Below are 18,807 nucleotides of genomic sequence, written 5' to 3'. Positions count from 1 at the left end.
TGAAGGCAGGCATGATAATGTCTTCAAATATATAGAGCTTGTTAGAAAGAGTGTGGCGATCAATTATTCTTAGGGCCTGAGTGGGATTTGTAGGAGAAGAAAGCCAAATAATTTGAAGCAAAGGATATTCAGGTTACAAGGTTTCCAATTGGAAGAAGAGTTAAGAGTTGAAACAGCTCACTGAGGCAGGTTGCAGAATCTCTTGCACTGAAGGTTTTTAAGAGCAAGTGAGATATGTCATGCTTGTTTTATGTATAGTGAGGATAGGGAATGAATTATCCTATGTCTGTAGATACCTTCCAGCCCTATATATCTGTGATTCCCATGACAATGCAGCATTGATTCCACAGACATAAAAAAGGATATTGTGGGATGTATCCGTAGACTGCTTCTTGACAGTAATTTGTATGACTGCATTGTAGACTGTACTGTGTGTTCCAGAAAGTAAAGAGCTAAAATGTCCCTAGTAAAGATCTCTACTAAGCTGGTTCTTCAAATAATAAATAATGTGGGTTTATACACATGGATAAAGTGAGCAAGATGTCCTATTTACTCTTCACATAAATGAAATAAACACATTTCTCTTGGAAATACAAAATATGGAAATATTTTGTTTCTTAGAAGAAAAATGACTATTTGTCAAACCATGAACCAGTAAGAGGCTAAAATGAACATAAAGACAATGCCCACTGGGTTGGTAGACTCCTATCTCATTACAGTGAATGAGATACCCATAAAATTCTGTGATTTTGTAGCTGATAATGAACACCACATAAACTGAGACCGTTATCACAGTGTTTGATCAATGGCAGGAATTCACTGCAGCATCTGAACCTTGGAGACTAGCAAAACCGTGCTGCCCATGTCCAGATGAGTATCTAAGCATAAACAAAGTCAGGGTGATGTAAGCCAGAATATGAACTAAGTACTGCATTGCTCTAAGTATGCAAAAGTGGATTTTTTTTTTTGCATTATCATATGAAATTTGTTAATGGCAATGAGGGCTAAACTGCTCCCATGAGGATTTCAGTGGAAGAATAGTCCTACTTTGGTAAATCAGCACATAGGGATGTCAAATACTTTACACTCATAAGTCAAGCCCCTCAAACTATGCAATTGGCTTTAAAATATGCCTTTATAGTCTCTTACAATGTTTGTTTCATTCGCCTTCTAGGTTTTGAGCCTGCAGTGTGGACCCAGACCACATTTTCAGCCTTTTTTCAACAACCATTATAGCTGTTGAAAAAGTTAAACAATAGAACTTTTGTAGAAAGGAGGAAAATAAGTAACGGAAAAAAAAAAATACACTTGCAATCAAATCTCTAGCCAATACTAGTTTCTGTGATGGTTTACTTTTTTTCAGATACAGGTGAACTGCTTTGGCTAGGGTGGTGATTCTTGTGAGCCTGGATCTGAGCACTAGAACACAGGCAACTACATTGCTTTATTGTTAGAGCACTGCCTCATAAAATTTTCACTCATGCTGTGCAGTTTTCTTTGTGACAACAACTGCATGTGACTTTTGTTACAGCACAAGTCAAGGACCAGCCGCAGGAATAAGCAAAAGAGAAGCTGGAATTCCTATGTATGACCAATCGTGCTCTTTTTTCAAGTTTTACTTCCATTTGCCGAAGAGAGAGAAAAGCACACAATGTGTGTGCATCTCCAAACAAAATTAAGTGACCAGAACCCTTCAAAATCCAGATGCCCAGTGCTTCATTTAAACTGCATGTAAATAAACAAGAAGGAAATCTTGCTGCCACTAAACTCATGACAGTATTTCACCTCTGGATTTTCACGCAAAGCTTTATTAAAAAGGAGTACTGCTACTGAGAGAAAGAATAGCAGTTGGTACAAAAAGGAAGGAAAAAATCACTTTTGGCTGCTTCCATGCTATGCCATGCTACATCCATCTGTGATGGAAAACAGGGCAAGCTGGAAGCAACAGCCTTCACACAGAAAAGAAAATACAGTGAATAAATACAGGAAGATATCTACATCACAGCTAACTATATACACCATATTAGTAAGCAATATTTGCACATGTAGATCTAGATAGAATATATATTTAGATACATATTCTAGATACAGATACACACACACAAACATAAATATGGGATCCTTCCTAATATCCAGGACACCTCTCTCAGCAATGACAGAGTTGAAACCTCTCTTGAAACCTGTTTGAATTTTCCCTTTACTGTGAGGACAATAAATTAACTTTAAACTAACCTCTAATTCGGGATTTCATCTCATACAAAGTAAAGTCAAAAGCCAGCAGGTTACCAGTGCAGCATTAGAGAACATGGTATCTCCACTGATACAGTGGGTGGGGAGAGGAAGCTATTAACATGTCTGTAACACTTTGCTTTATACACAACTACCCTGCTTTTAACTCCAGCCTTGGTCGCTGAGGTCAGGCAAGACGGAGCTGACTAATAGTGTCGCTTTCCTACTGCCTTCAGCGCTCACCCCGCCACAGCACGACAGCCAGCGCTGGAGGGGGTGGTGTAACACCTCGCCGGGGCGCAGGAGAATCGCTCGTTGCAGCTTTTCATTAATGGTGGATGTTAGGGGAAGAAGTGTCACAGTGCCACAGCTATAAAGCTGCTGAAAAGAGAGCTGCTTAGCCATTCATGAAACACTGTTATGTTAACATAATAATGAATAGGACAAGGTCCCTCATTGTCAAGCAGGTGGTGGACTTTTACTCGGCATGAAGGGACCTGAGTGCCCAAATTGCTCTAACCGAGTGTAAAGAAGCTCACAAAACATAGCTGTCAACTCATTATTTCAAGTTTAAAATATAAGTATATGTGATGAAATGCTCCAACAGAAATTGAATCTTCAGAAGTTTCAGTTCATAAATGCGTCCTCCAGACTGATATATGCAGAGGGGCATTCATATAAAGTTATAAGCTAGTGGAGCATGAAGCATTCGTTCAATCATGTCATTTTGAATATGAAATAACAGCAGATTTAATAAAAAATCTGAAAATCAGTTTAAGCTTTCCCCATCACTATGGTTGTATTTGTACCTTTCATTCAACAGAAAAATGAACCCCAGGGTAAGGGGCTTTTCTCAAGACCAGTCAGTCCACAGCTCACCAGCAAAGAACAGTACAGAGTGAGGGCTGTAGGCAATCTCTACCACTGCTACTTTTCTCCAGCTTCAGAACTTTCATGCTCAGCACATTAGCATGGTTAAGAATCCAGCACTTCCTACAGAAAATTTCCAACTGGGAGACAATGGGAATTTTGCCCCTAAAGCTGAGTATTTTGGCTGTAGGTACTACTGCAGTAACTGGAATACATGACTTAGAGAAATCTGGGTCAATATAGCTCCACAAAACTGAGTCCCTCTTGTAGCCTCAGGAAAATACCTAGACCAAGAAGAAGGCTATCCTTCTTCTCCAGCAGAAGAGCTGGAATCCTGAATTCATGATGCTTTTTCCTTGCATTCTGAATCCAAAATGCTTTTCCATCACTCTTCTAGGGTAATTCAGATTTCAAGAATTAGAAGGTAAGCAGTGTTAATTTTATAGGTGATCTTTCACATTCATCCTATTGTAAATCCTTTCAAGATTTCAAGCAACTCAAGATCCAATTTTCTCTTCCTAATACAGGGGTTTTTTTTAATCAAATATAACATTGGGTCATTTTCATTCACAGAAATGAATAAACCACCCTTAACTAATGGGATAGAATACTTGATGCTAAATGCACTTGATATAACTAAATTATTACTCATGCTTACAATGTAATTATTGATGTCATAGATAAAAAAACTAGAACTACAAGAAATTTTGTAGAAAATATATCTAGGAATTCAATGGCATTCTGAAATGGGAGAATTGATGCACACTTGCATAAAGAATAACAATTAATGCAGAACTTCAATATCTCTTTTTTATTTAATGCTTTTTACTGGAAAATGAAACATAAATTTGCTTATGGTATATGTGGGATCACTTCCTTATAGAGAAATTTAAGACAATAGAATTGTAGAATCAAACTATTCAAAACATGACAAACACTTCTAAATTGCAAATATAAAACCCTAAAAAAATAAATTAATAGAACATCTCAAAAATAATCCAGCAAATCCAAAATGTTTCACTCAGGCATTCTTCCTGAAGACAGAACTTTTTCTTCCACCACTCCTACTATTTTATTTTCTCTACAAAAATAATGCAGCATATAATGGAAATGGTAAAAAAATATCACAATGACACTAAAAGAATTTCAGGGGTGTCACAGATTGCCCTGTGCAAAGAACTGCCTATAAAAAAAAAAAGGAAGGAGTATTAAACTGGAGGATTGAACATCCAAACAAAACAGATTATTTCCTGTAGACAGGAACAGGTAATTCCTCTGAAATACTCATGTGGAGCAGATTTTCCAGTTCCTTACTCCTACAGTTTCCTAGCAATTCTGTTAAGTTTGGTGAACTCACAAATAAACCAGAAAAGGATGTAACAACTGGAGTGGTTGCTTAGCCTTTTTTAATCAGAAATTTATTTTGAACAATGATTCCCAGATTTAAAAACAGGCAAGAGACTTGTCCATAATACCAGATGATTCATTTTACTTTCTCTAAAAAGACTATGAATTTAGACAGACATTTGTTGAAGATGATACACTGAGAAACAATTACATATTCAGTAAGGACTTCATTCAAAACACACAGGCAGAGCTGAAGCTTAGTGAGACATCTGAAATACTGCATCTGCTTTTGATAACCCATTGTGAGGACACTTATAAACTTGGGCTAACTAAGCTTAGAACCTCCAGCTGGACAGGGTAGAGAACTTGCTCTGTAAGGAGAGACTGGTGAAGCTGAGCTGCTCCAACCTGAAGGAGCAATTCCAGGCATCTAAGAGCATCCTGCCAGTACCTGCCGGGAGGCTAGGCAGTTTCCATCTCTTTGTTTTTCAAGAACAGTCCAGATAAAGCAGATAATACAGACAATATTATAGTTGTGTATTCCAACTATCACTGTTTATAGTGATGATCACATTTTCTTGGTTGAATCAATAGAATCTTAAATCAATGGGAATAAGGAACTGCTAAAAAGTTCATCCCCACTTCATCCACAGTCAATGGAGTTGCAGGCTGGGTTAGAGAGTGATGCAGTGCATCACCCTGTTTCTCTGTGTGGCTAGACAGAAGACAATATCACAGGAAGACTGATTTAACCATGAAGATTGATCTTACCTGGTGTCTCTCTTATTCCTTCTTCTATATCTCTCATAGTCACCCTAGAACACAAGGATTCTGAGTTAGTTGAACCTGAATTTCTCTGTGATACTACCTTTTCTTTAACCAGCAGTATTCTTAAAGTACAGCACACAGATTCTTGGGAGATGCTTCACTACTTCAGTGAAGCAGTGGGATTTGAGAAGCTTGGAAGGTCCTGCATAATGTCTTGTTTTGCTAGCAAAAGAAAATACACTTTTCCTTCACAGATAAGAACTATTGAATTATGTCCAAAGACTCCTATTAGTTCTGTGAGTCAACTTTATATATTCAACATGTCTGGAGTTCCCAGCAAGAAAGAGGAATCAGTCCTGAGTTTGAACGCATGAAGAATTTAATAATTTGTATAAATGTTTAAAAATTAAATTTTCATTTTCTTTGTGAACATTTAATTTTCAAAGTTGTCTTTGATACTTACACTTCAGAAATCAATTAATGGGAAGAGTGTCAGTTAATGGGAAGTAGAGAATCAGTGCAATGCACATCTGAATTCACTCCAATGGAGTCGTCACAGTTTACAGCTATGAAGATTAGTACAAAATCTGGCCGATATTTTCTTTTTCACAGTTTTCAGCTAAAGAATGACAGCATGGCCATCTTCATGATTTTAAATGGAGTAGTTTCTTGCTTGTATCTCACCTCTGTATACAGTATTGGAGTCTTGAGTATCAGGTGTGTTCTTGCAAGAAATCAAAGCAGTACTTCTCACTACAGATCTCGGCTATGAATGTGAAGTGCAGAAATACAGGCTGCACACATTTAGAGACACCTGGGCTTCAAACAGCCCCCCATCAGGGGATTTATCTTTCTAATAAGCACTCTTTAAATGCCAGTTATTAAAATAAAAGAAATAAAAGACCTTTGTTCCTTCATTGAAAATACTGTTGATACTGGTAAATCCTTTCTGTGGTGGAACAATTCCTTGGAAAGCAATTGATTGTAATTGGTCAGTGTTTCAGAATGCAAAAAAACCTACTTTTTTTCAAGTCCAAGGCTGTTTTTAATGTGAAAAAAAAGCCAAAACACATAATTTTTTAAATATATTTTTGAACATGCCAGCAACATGAACTTGTTCTTTTTTTCCTACTGGTAACAAAACAAGGAATTTGTACAATATGGATAAAGTAAATGGTAACTATCAATAAAATACAGGCCTCACAGGGACATGACAAGATGAATATTTTTACAAGGCTAAGCTGCCATACACCTTAAATATCGCAAGCCTTGTAAAAGAAAAGTCAGTATAAAGAGAGATGAAGAGTGCTCCATACAGAAATGTTCTAAAAAGCTTGAAACCCATTTCAGAGTAGCTTGCATCAGCAATGCACCCTCACTTAGCTTCATAAATGGCTGTGTGTACTTGGGAATTCATGAACATATTCTGCTGCATCTTCAATCTATTTAGGTTTTCTGTTGGATCATGTGATCAGAACTTTGCTCCAGGCATCATATTGAGGTGGGCAAGAATCTTACTTACAGACTGGCCTAGATAACATTATTTTCATTTTAGGTCTCTCTCCCACCCCTTGCTTCTCAGGCCAGCATGATTTTTCATTACTTAGGTGTTAATAAGCACTCCACTGCTGGTGCATCCCGGGTTTGGGTTCAGATTAGGAGTTCTGATCTATGTTAGTTTGCCGGTTCTGTGTACCCTCGTGCATCCCCCGTGTTTCCCCCACCCCATGGTGGTTACCTCCAGGCTGCCTGCCATTGGAGCTTTGCCCTGCCACTCCTGTAACCACTCCCTGCCCACTCCTGAGGATCCTGTGTCCGTCACCCCATTCCTGCGATCCCACTCGCCCCGAAGCCCCGTGTCCGCCCCTGCCATGTTCCCCTAGGTTGCTGTGGTCCACGTCATCACCGCGGCACCCGCACTCATTGGGCGGGAGGGCTCCCGTCCTCCCTGTCCCACCCCCATAACATCCCGCTCCCCCCCCCCGGTCCCGGCGCCATCTTCGTCCACGCGAGTTTGGGAGCGGTCTGCAGCTTCTCCATCGCGGCTCTCGCAGCCAATAAAGCATCCAGCCGCCATGTGGACAGATTTGGATGAATTCCCTGCCTTTTCATTTCCTCCCTCACGCCGACGGCAAAGCGCGGCCAGCCTACCCCGGAGCGCGGCAACAGAAGTGCCCGAGGAACGCAGCAAACGCCGGCCCCAACGAGAAGCCGAGGCGCCCAAGCCGGGTGCTCGGGAGCTGAGCAGGGCCGAGAAAAATAATGCATTGTCGCTCACTGGGGCTTACTTTGCTGAAAAATCAGAATTCAAAGCAGGAACACAACTGGAGGGTGTGCAATGATGGAAGACATTGTACTATAAAGCAGTCCCTTTTTCCTCCTTGCCTCATGCAGTTTAGTGGGTTTCATAGAGCCTCAGCACTACTTGATGGTCATAGGTTAGCAAGGTGCATGTGGCTGAAGTGAAGGAAAACTGGGTAGGAAGGGAAATGATAGTATAGAAGGAAGAGTTTTGGTGCTGATGGTTTCCCTTGACTAGCTGAAATGGGCAATAATGGAAAAGACGTATGGGATAATCTACTGCCACACAGTCCCACACACATTAGTACAATTATGACCAAGTTACAGCACACCTGTCATGCCTAGTCTTTCTTTTCATGATAATGTATTACAAGACTTTGTGGTAATAGCTAAAAAATAGAAAGTAATTTTCTAAACCATTATGATTTTGAATACATTACCCCATCTCAAACTCATTCCAATATCACTGCAGATTTAAAGTAAAATAGGAATTTTAACTGCACACTGAACACAGGAATAGAGAAAAATAAAAATAAGGCAAGTGACCACTGTCATAGTGCCACAGATAGAAACCCTTCCCCTTAACATTTGTTATGTAAATTTCCTGCAATAGATCATGGCTTAAATTTCTTGCTCAATTACTCAGAGTAAATCAGGGACATTTAGGCATAATTTAGGCATATACATATTGGATATGGACTTGTGTCCCACATTTTTCTAGAATGACAGTAGACACTTCCTGGGCATGAGATTTAAAAAATAATTAGAGGATATGTGAACCCATGCCTTACAAGTAGGAAAGTATATCATACAAAATATATGTGAATCAGGATAAAAGGTCCTGTGAAATAGATTGCATTCTGGTATAGCAGTTCTGTGAAAAACTATTTTGAAAGTTAGTTTAGAAAATAATTAAATGTAAAGTCATTTTAATATACAAATGTCTGACAGGAACTTGAAGTCCAACCTTTAACCCTGAAAAAAAAGATAAAATAAATTTAGATTAAAAAAGGATTTGAATTTCTCTAAAATCCACAGAAAATGTTACCATTTAGTAATGACATTCCCTTTCCATTTGACCCCAGCTTGACATACTGAATTGCTCTGAACATCCGCCACCATGTACAGAAAGTCTTACTTCTTAACTCTTGCTATTCTAATTTTGCACGCAAAAGTACATTAAAAGAGATGTTAGGGCGGTGACACAGAACAATAAAAGCAGAAAATTCATAAGTAATTAGGAAACATACTATACAAAATGTTCTCTAGTGCAAAAGGGCTGCTAATACATCACAGGCAATAAAGTTCTATGAGAAAACAATGGAGTTTTCTGATACATAATGCCGTGTTTCCATTTCACAGGGAAAAAAAAGATAACTGCAGCTAGTAAAGATAGACTAGAATAGCTATGCATGCTTATAAAATATTAGGGCTGATTTGGAGACAAAGTCAGCACCATTCTTTGAGGGGCATAGATATCCAAAGGAATGCCTGAAAAACGTTTTAAATCTCTATTCTCCTATGTAAAATATGTCTGTGAAAGCATCATAGGCACCTTCAATACTTTCCTTCATATTTTCTCTTTATTTGCTCCGAATCCCACTGAAATCAGGTGGAGAGAAACAGCAATCAAACAGTACAAAGGTGAAAGCTCTTGACTCTTCCTGTATATGGGCGACTGTTGCTCTCCTTCAAGGAAGGCTGAATGCACTAGACTGATGTGAACAAAGACTTAGACACCTACTTTACTAAGCTGAAGAATTCCAGCTTCCCACAGATTTCAGGCAAAGACAGAGTTATGCACTAAAATGTTGGCAGAAGGATGGCTCTGGAAATAGGATGGGATTTGTTATTGACCCACTGATGTGAGTGAGACATAGAGCTACATCATGTGCCTCTGGAAGATGACATTGCAAGCTCTTTGGGAACCTGCTCTGAAGAAGGGGAGAAGGAATTGTTTTACAGATCTGGAACACCCAAAACAATTTTAAGTGCTAAATAATATGGCAGCATGTTTCAGGGGCATATAAACTCTGCTGAAAGGGGAATAAGTCGATAATAGTGTTAGGTATTTCTGCTATTATCTATCAAGCAGGTATCAGTCAAATTTTACTGAAAACTTTAAGGCAGTGGTTTGTTTGTTTATATCTCCAAGTCTCATTTTGCTAGCTCCTTTCCCAAAGGTTTTTCACAGATACTTTCTCAATGCCAAACTGTCAGTGTTTCTGCAGATATAGCCCTGCCACAGCATAAGACTCTCCAAGTCAGGTCTGCCATAGTTACAGTCCATGGCTCTTCCAGAATCACCAATTTGTCCTCCATTCACAATGGCAACCCAGTAAAGGGAGCAGAGACATGAATGGAACAAAATAATGACATTTTTTTAACAGATTAGTTCAGAAGCAGCACACACACTTGGAACAAGCAGTCAAGAGTTGGTGAAGGGAAGACAGCTCCCACCTAGATGGGATTTTGACACTGCAGAACTGAGCTCTGAGTCTCCTCTTTTCTCACATTCTGGCTGTTTCCTTCCCTTGCACAAAATTTTCAGTACAAAAAAAAATGTATTAGTACTTTTTTTGTACATACATTTTGTTAGTATATTCTGGTTAGAAACATGCCTCTAATTGGAATACAAAATGCTCACTATATAAATGATGTAAATGGTTACATTTATGGACTGCATACCATTAAAGATGATGGTTACATACTCCTTTTCCAGAGGAATCTGGCTCAATCTAAAGCAGAGTTGTCAGCATTCCTTGATGGTATTTCGTATTTTTTATGGAAATTGAAGAACAATGGAAAAATTTTTCTTTTTTTTTTTCTTTTTCCTAAATGAACAAATCAAGCTTAAGCTGATTCATACATGGTGTTCAGTTCTTGCAAGTATTCAGGTGATAACCTAGTATTTGTAAAAGTACAGTTCTGAAATTATTGTAGAGGAAGCAGTTTTCTGGGAATCAATATCAGAACTGTAGTCTTTTTATTTACTGTTTTTAAAATCACATTTTTCCTTCACTCTTTTTAATATATAATTTTTTATTTTAAAAATATCTTCCAGTAAAAGAGCAGAAAAAGATCCCATTAAGTCAAATGAAAAATCTCAGTTCTTCTACCAGCTGGAAAAAGCAAACAGCCATCTGCCTCAAAATGGAAGCCCAGTGAAGACAGAATTCCTAGTACTTGCAACAGGATTCAGTGTCAGGTACCAGAAAGCATGAGGGTGCTCTAAGAGGGAAGACAAGCCCAGAGATGATGATACCAGCACAGGCAGAGGCAGTGAGATGCCAACAATTCTCTTAAGAGAACAAGAAAGGTAAGAGGAAACATTTCCCTCTAGATGTTAATAAAAGAAATATTTTACCGTGATCTTTAATACGTTAAGTTGTAAGATGCTTTGTAAATAGTAACTGCCCCAAATTTGGGAGTCAAAATTTCCTTTGTATTTCCTTCACATTATACACATTTAGATTTCTTCTTCCCAGTAGTGTCCCTAAATTGTTTCTTAGAATTTTGACTGAGCCCAGTAAAGCGATAAAACCCTAATTTAACCACAAGCAATGAAATACACATACTTAGCTCTAGGAACACATCTCTTCATTAAATGCTTCTGGAGTCTTTTCTGTGTCCCATATGACTATGTGCATCTCACTTATCATCCAGTTTGCTTTCTTCTATCACTCCTACATTTCCTATAAACATAAGGTCTCTGATGCTATCACTTTGATATCTCTTGTTCTTTCACTTTAAGGTCTCTTGTTCTCTCACCCATATCTCCTGGTATAGCAGGTTTCTCCAAGTTTCACCCACTCCTTAAGTCTGATGTTGTCTGTTGTCTGTTGTCTGTTGTGAACTGTTATTTCAAGTGTGAAACAACTAGAAAATTATGTATTTTGTCTAAAGCAATTTTGCTATTTCTTTGCCCACGTTTCTAACCTCTCTATGACCCTTTGTATCATTTCTTGTTTCTTGCAATATCTCTCAACCAGTTTAGTACACAATAATATTGTTAACATGCTAGCTGCTGCTTCATCTTGAGATCATTAATTATACTATTAAAGCCTGGAGCTACTATTTAAGAGTACCACTGCCCTCCACAGGAGAGAATGACAGACTGGATTGTGTCCAAAATACAGCCTCTGTAGAGCCACACCTTACAGAGAGTCTTCATTTCATCTGGAAGAAACCATCAATCGTCGGTGGTCTGAAAGGACAGAGACGTGGCAGTGATATGTTCCATGTATTGGTGAGATCACCTAGGGAATGAGGATTCTCAGCAGCCCTGCCCATTTATTCTCATTAGCCAGTGTCAACTGGCTGTTGTTTCCTTTTCTGCTTCTGGGTAAAATACAACACATGAATATTTCCTCCTTTGCCTCTTGATCAACAGCAGAAAAGTTAATCCCTTGCTCTTCGTCTTGTGAAAGCATCATCCAAATACTTTCTATGTGTTTCCTCCATCTCTGTTAATCCATATCTCCCACAGCAAATATTTCTTCTTTCTATGAAAGCCTTCCATTTTGGAGCCTCCTCACTTGTAGACTTTCCTTACTCTCTAGTCAAAAGCATTTGAGTCTTAAAGCCATTGAAGTAATTTAGTGGATCATTTGCCCTGTAAATCTAATCCAGTAATTATCCTACACTGAGAGACCTACATCTTCTTCCTCTCAGATTTACCTTTACCACTGACTTTGAAGTGTCCCAGTCTTCTGTAAAACTTACTTTTACAGGGTCAATAGCTGTTACTGACCCAGATCAAACAGAACAAGAAAGCCCTCAATGTTTTCCTAGTGCCACTTAGTCTACTGAACTGCATCCTTACCTTGCTGGTATATGGTCCTGATTCACCACTACTCCCAGTCAATTATACCTAAGTATGGTAAATGCTGAAAAATTGAATTTGAAAATAATTAGTATTTTGCACAAGGTAGCATTTATTTGGGTACCTGAATGTTTTTCTCTTTATCTAGAAACGACTGATTAACTGCATTACAAAAGATCAGTTCCCAACACAGAGAACTGGGGCTGGCCACATCACTCTCATCAACAGTAACAGATGTGCTCATCTATAAACTCAGTCCTTTACCTTTACATGTGGTGAAGTATTCTGAGATAAGACAATCACAGATGGAAAGTGAGTAACATTCACTCCTTCACTTCTGGTTTTGCCTGGAGTGATTCCAACATTAGCAGTGAGTTGTCTCTTTTTTTGTTTCCCTATAAATAAACACGAGAGTGGCCAGTTTACTTCTCGTTATTTATAAATAACAATGTGAAGTGTTATCTCAAAAGGGAATTTTGGTAGTGAAGTTACATATCCTTTACAAGAAGGATTTATAACGGGAACATATATAGAAAGAAACTATACCCTTGGTATTGTAATTAGGCTTTTAAAATGCCCGATAATTCAGTGTTATTTGTTTTTCCTTTCTTTGATGAACTGATAAATGTCACTTGAATATTTGCATGAGCACTCAGTAGAGAAGCTAGTTTTCTTCAAAAGAAAATAGCACGCACACTTATTCCTCCTCTGCTATACATAAATTCTAAATAGTACCTTGGCAGAATTATGAAATAAAAATGGATGTTTTTAAAGGCATTTGTGCAGTCTGGGGAATAAATGATAGAATTTTCTTATATTTCTCATATATGCAGATAACAGATACATTTAATGCAAGAAGGAAATAGAATTTTAATAGAATTTTTAACTAAAGATCTTGAAACAAAACTAGACATACATTTTAATTGAATTTCTGGCTCAAATTACAGCAAACCATTATAAATCATTAGGAATCAGTTTTAAAACTGCTTTCACTTTTACCCGTATTACAAACACAGAGGTAAGCTTTTACAGCTACAGATAAGTGTTAATAAATTACCCGAATTTCAAAATTAATGGCTGCCCGGCTGCTTTGGGGAGATATCATTGTGTTTCATGAATATTTTGATTTTGTGATTAGATCAAAATGTACTGAATTCCTAAACAGTCATAACTAAGGTCTGCTGATCATAAACTGTTCTTTTTTTAATAAATTATATTCCTCACAAATCTGCTGATATGGAATAATTAGAAATTGGTTGCCTGCATTTACTGTAATATTTGCATGACTTTAGATCTCCACCTACTGATCTAGTGGCTGGCAGGAAATGTACATTTTGTACATTTCTAAATATACCTTGCCTGCAGAGATAATGGTTTATATTGTGATGTTAAGAAGGTTTTTATTTGCAAAAAACAAAGAGGTGTCACTTGCCAGTTCTGGAAGACATTGATTAGGCTGTTTATGTCATTCCTATTCAGAACTTATTATTTACAGCTTTCCTGTTTCCTTTCCTTTGTAAGAGATAATGATCTGTCTCCTGTAAACTGCTTAAAGTGTGCCTATTTTCTCTTTTTTTTTTAGGAAGTCTTGAAATACATTTTATAGAAGGCGAGCATATTGAAATGGAATGTAAACTGTGTAAAATACAGCATATTAATCGAAAATGATATCTTTCAGTATAATCTTTAAATTAAGTGGCATACAAATATTTATAGTTAGGGGAAAATGAAAATTGCAAATCCATTTTTCATTGTGGAAAGCACATGCATCTGAATGTGATCTTGTAGGACATATACATTCCACAATTAAATACACTTATATTTTGGGAACTATTCATTTTAACAGTACTGTACATGGGCATATCTGTTTTTTGCTACAGATCTTTATTGAGGGAAGGGAGTGCTCATTGTTGTCTAGCATTCAGGTCTCAGAATGGCCTAAGCACACAGTGTCCCTATGGATGTTTCATAACCATGTGCTTCAGGACACATTTCAAATTTAGAAAGGTGGCTTCATTTTTTTGCCATATACTGTAGAGATTTAACATAATTGTTAATGTTTACTACATTAACATCATCCAATATTAAATCAATGCATCAAAGAGGCAGGCTGCAGTCTACTATATAACATATTTAGATGACAGAACAGATGTATTTGGGATAGCCACATGCTAAAATAATCTTCCATTTCAAAAAAAGCAAACAAAAATTGCTACCATTGCCATTGCTTTCTAATGTGGATGATAGATCAAAGAAAACATATTGATGACAGGCAAAATACTCAGCCAGTTCACAAGACCTATAACTTATTCTAATGATTTCTGAAGAAAATTCTATTTCACTTTGAAAAAAAATTGACCCCACTCTTTATTTCATCCCCATTGCTACTGTAGTTTTCTTTGCAGCCCAATGAACAGGTCTTATTCCCACACTGGACTAGTCCTGTAAACTAAAATACATGTAAAACAATCAAGGACAAAGCTGTTAATTGTTCACAATCATGCTCTTTTACCATTTCAGTCCAGCCTGTGTGGTGTTTATTTTATGGGTATTTATCCCATTCTCCCTGGTAATGTGACTTACTTGCATTAAAACTTAATACTGAGTTTCATTACCAAGGTATCCTATATCAATTTCAACTCTCCCTCAAATAAAATCTGTTTTCTTTTTTAAGATGAATGAAATAAGTGCAGAACAAGTCCAGTGCCTCCACTTGTTGAATCATGTATTGCTTGATGCTTCATCATTAGCCTTTAAAACCATTGCAGAAATATTAATCTCTATAGAAAGTACTCCTGCAATTGTGAAAAACCTGATAATTTGGCCAAACACAAGTTAACAAATATAGTGACAGAAAAGGGAATCATGTGTGCTATTTCCTTTTCACAGGTTGTACTGGATCTCAGATTCCTGGTTTCCATGTTGGAAACCTGGCACTCTGGCTGAAGTCCATGGTTCAGAGCCTGGTGATGTGTTGGTCCTTCTTCAACATGTTGTTTCTAGCCCATGAGTAATTTCTGGTCAGAAACAAGCCCAAACAGGAGAGTATGTCATGTGGAGGGCCTTCTCCATCTCCACAGGTTGGGCACTTTGCCTGGGCAAGGGGGAATGTGACCCACAGGAAGCAGGAAAAACAGGCTCTCCTAGCACCAAACAAAGTACTTTAGGTGCCTAAACTGGGCATCTTTGGTTCTAAAAAAGGTTTCTTCTGCAAATTTTCAGCCAGGAAATCAACTTAGTCAGCCTAAAGTTTGCGCTAGAAGAGATTCTGTCCTCATTAGCTATATTAGAAGCTGAGAAAAACCAATTTCATGACTTTGGCGTACAAATTTAGCATCTAAAGTTGGCCAAGGAACATACTAGTAAAAAGGTACTAGCATTTTTATACTAAGTGTAAAAATAACAACTGTAGAAAGACAGCACACAATGCAAAACATTAATAATTGAATTGAGGTAGGGTGGTGTTTCTTTGTTTTGTTTTGGTTTTTCCTAATTTTTTTAATTAGAATCTGCAAAATAATCTGGAAAACAAGACTGAAACTGGAACAAATAAATAACGAGAACTCCTGACATTTGAGGAATATTTGTAGCTCTGTGGAACAGAGGCTCATATAAAGAAAATTGCATGGCCTAGGGAGAGAAAAAAATGTTTTACTTTGAAAGCTATGTTTGACCAAGATATCCTTAAAAAGTACTATGTAGGACATGAGAGCTGCTATGGCTACAGCAGTGAAGATTGTTTTATTTGAACCTAAAGATTTCTGTGAGAATCCTAATTCTACCCTTAGCGGATATAGCTAACTCCCATTGATGTTAGTTCTTCATGGGACAAAGTTTGGGCTGGAGGATTGTTAACTGCTATAATTCTTATGAAGAAAGAATATACATTTCTTCCTGCAAAGAAATAACAAGGGATAATCTGAAGTGCTCTAAGCTACCATCAGGAGGAAGAATTATTATCTTTTCTTTTCACAAGGAAAAAAGAACCTACATTTAAGCTAATATTGACAGATCTCTGCAGACCAGAAGAGAAACAATCCCACAGCCTAAGCAAAGCAAAGAGATCAGTCTCTGACATCCATTCAGAGACCAGCTGCTGGTGAAAGAGAACAGAGGAGCCAGGAGCCAGAGGAACAGATGTGTCTGATGAAATGTGTGCAGGGCATATTCCTGGGTCCCAGTAAGTAGGCCCAGCTATTTAGCAGATTTTGTAAAGTACCTTTTGTGTGGAGAATAAATAGACTAAACTATGATCCTGAAGATTTCAGGATCATACATGGCATAAGAAACTTGGGGAGCATCAGTGTTCTGCTGCCGAATTATTTGTACCTGCACATGTTTGCCTTAGCGATAGTGACTTCAAAGCGCTGTGGTGACAGTCATTCTGCATAATGCCAAACAGCCAAGCCTGTTTTAACAAGGGGGCAGGATTACATTTTCAACAGTTCTGGTGCTATTTGCTTTGTGAAAATGCTTAATTGTATGTTAAATTGACTATAGACATCATCTATTAAAGCTTGGTTTTTCAAGGGTACCTCAGGGAGTCAGCACCCACCTCCCCGTGACACACCATATGATTTGGGCAGGGAACTCCCTCAGGCTCATGCGAATATGCCAGCCTCATTGCACGTTTCTGAGCAGACTTGGTGAGCATTGTCCTGATTCATGTGGGCTGATTAGTCAATATTTATATTGTGTGCTGCAGGCTGGAAAGTAGAAGTGCTAACTGCTGTTGTTTTTATTATTGATTTACAACATGAGGAAGTTGTGGAAACCTCTCCTGGAGCCTTCAAGTGACAGCTATGAGTCACAATCATGTTCACACAGTTTGTGTTAAAACATCCAGTCTTAGGAATACCCTTGGCAATTTTTGAACATTGTGCATTTACATGTGCTCATGGCTCCTGTCCCTGAGTTACAGAAACTGCACATGTATGACTTAAACAGGCAGCATCATACCCTTAACTCAGGGAAAAAAGGGCCTAGTATGTTTGCCTGGGTTGCAGTAAAATGCAGTGTAATGGACAGAGTGCCACAATCTCTAGCGTTTCCTACCAGTACCTAAGCTGCAGGACTAGTTCAGTATATCGTCAAAACCAGAGTTAGTCTGTGTCATGCAGACTTTGGAGAGCTGGGACTTTGCTTATAACTTTCCTAAATCCATCTTCAAGAAGATGACTGATCCTCTTGTGTCTTCCATTCCTATCTGATCATCCAGAGTCTTCTTTCTTCCATCACTGGTCTGACACACATCTCTTCACAGCAGAGCTCCCTGGATGTGGATCTGATCATGACAAATGATGCGGCCAAGAGACTGGAAAGATTGCTTTCCACTTGTGGGTCTATTTGGTAAGGACCACAAGGGAAGGAGCAGTCAGGACTATATGAATAGGCAGGGCTTGTTAGGAGACCTGGAATTATTGAGCATGCTGCTACTACAGTTCCCTGCACATAAAGACAAAAGAGACCAGTTGCCAGAGGTAAACTGTGGGACAGGTAACATTTGGCATGTCAGAAGTCTCTCTTTATTTGCCTCTATTCCATCAGAGCAGAGGATGGCAATGTTCAGAAATGAACAATGTATTTGGGACAGGCTGAAAAAAGCCAATTTTCACTTAACACCATTTATGTAGTACTAAGACTTTCCAGTTCTCACTGGAACCAATTTAGTTCCTGATGAGTGTGGGAACATTCTTGTCATTATCAAGTTGAAATAGTATGCCTTCTATTCAAATCCATCCTTGTGCCTGATCTTGGGCTTATTAGTGCATATATTACTATGATGACACAGAAAAGCAAATTTATTCTGCAGTGTAAACCAACATGAATTTAGAAAATGAAACCCTAGCCTCTATATATTTAGAGGCTTTGTAACCAATTAAGAGTATTCCATGAAACACAATATTGCATCACACATGCTTGTCTTTTTAGAGTAGCCACTGACGATGGTTTCTTAGAAGACGGATAAATTATAGTTCTGCTGAAAAAAGGCAGATGTGCAAAATACTGGTTCCTTACCTGGATTCTGACTCACCAGAATGGCAACCAGATATGGTAAAAGCAAAGATTCAATTTACTAAGGGGACCAATACCTATGAATATTTATTCATACTCATATGTATGGTAAATTTCTTCAAACTGAAGCTGGAATTATGACTGACATGTGAAAAAGAGCTTACATACCTGAAATAGGATGAAGTTAGGTGGAAAAAATCAAGAGAAGAGGGGTATCTTTAAATATATTCAACTCAAGAGAACAAGTAAGCCCAAGAGTAGGCCCTCAAGGCACAACAGTGTTCATCCTAGAGGCACCTGTGTTATTATGTATGAGCTGGGATGTGTGCCCACACAACAAAGAAAGGTGCTGTGAAAAATATACTTTGGAACTCAAATGCAATATAGATGCTTTTGAAGATCATACCTCCTGATGTCAGGGGTAGTTCCCAGCTCCTGTGTGTTACTGTACA

Source organism: Vidua macroura, chromosome 1 (assembly GCF_024509145.1).
Source record: "Vidua macroura isolate BioBank_ID:100142 chromosome 1, ASM2450914v1, whole genome shotgun sequence".
Taxonomy (NCBI): Eukaryota; Metazoa; Chordata; class Aves; order Passeriformes; family Viduidae; genus Vidua; species Vidua macroura.
The sequence above is the reverse complement of the archived record's forward strand: the minus strand, read 5'-3'. Positions refer to the sequence as shown.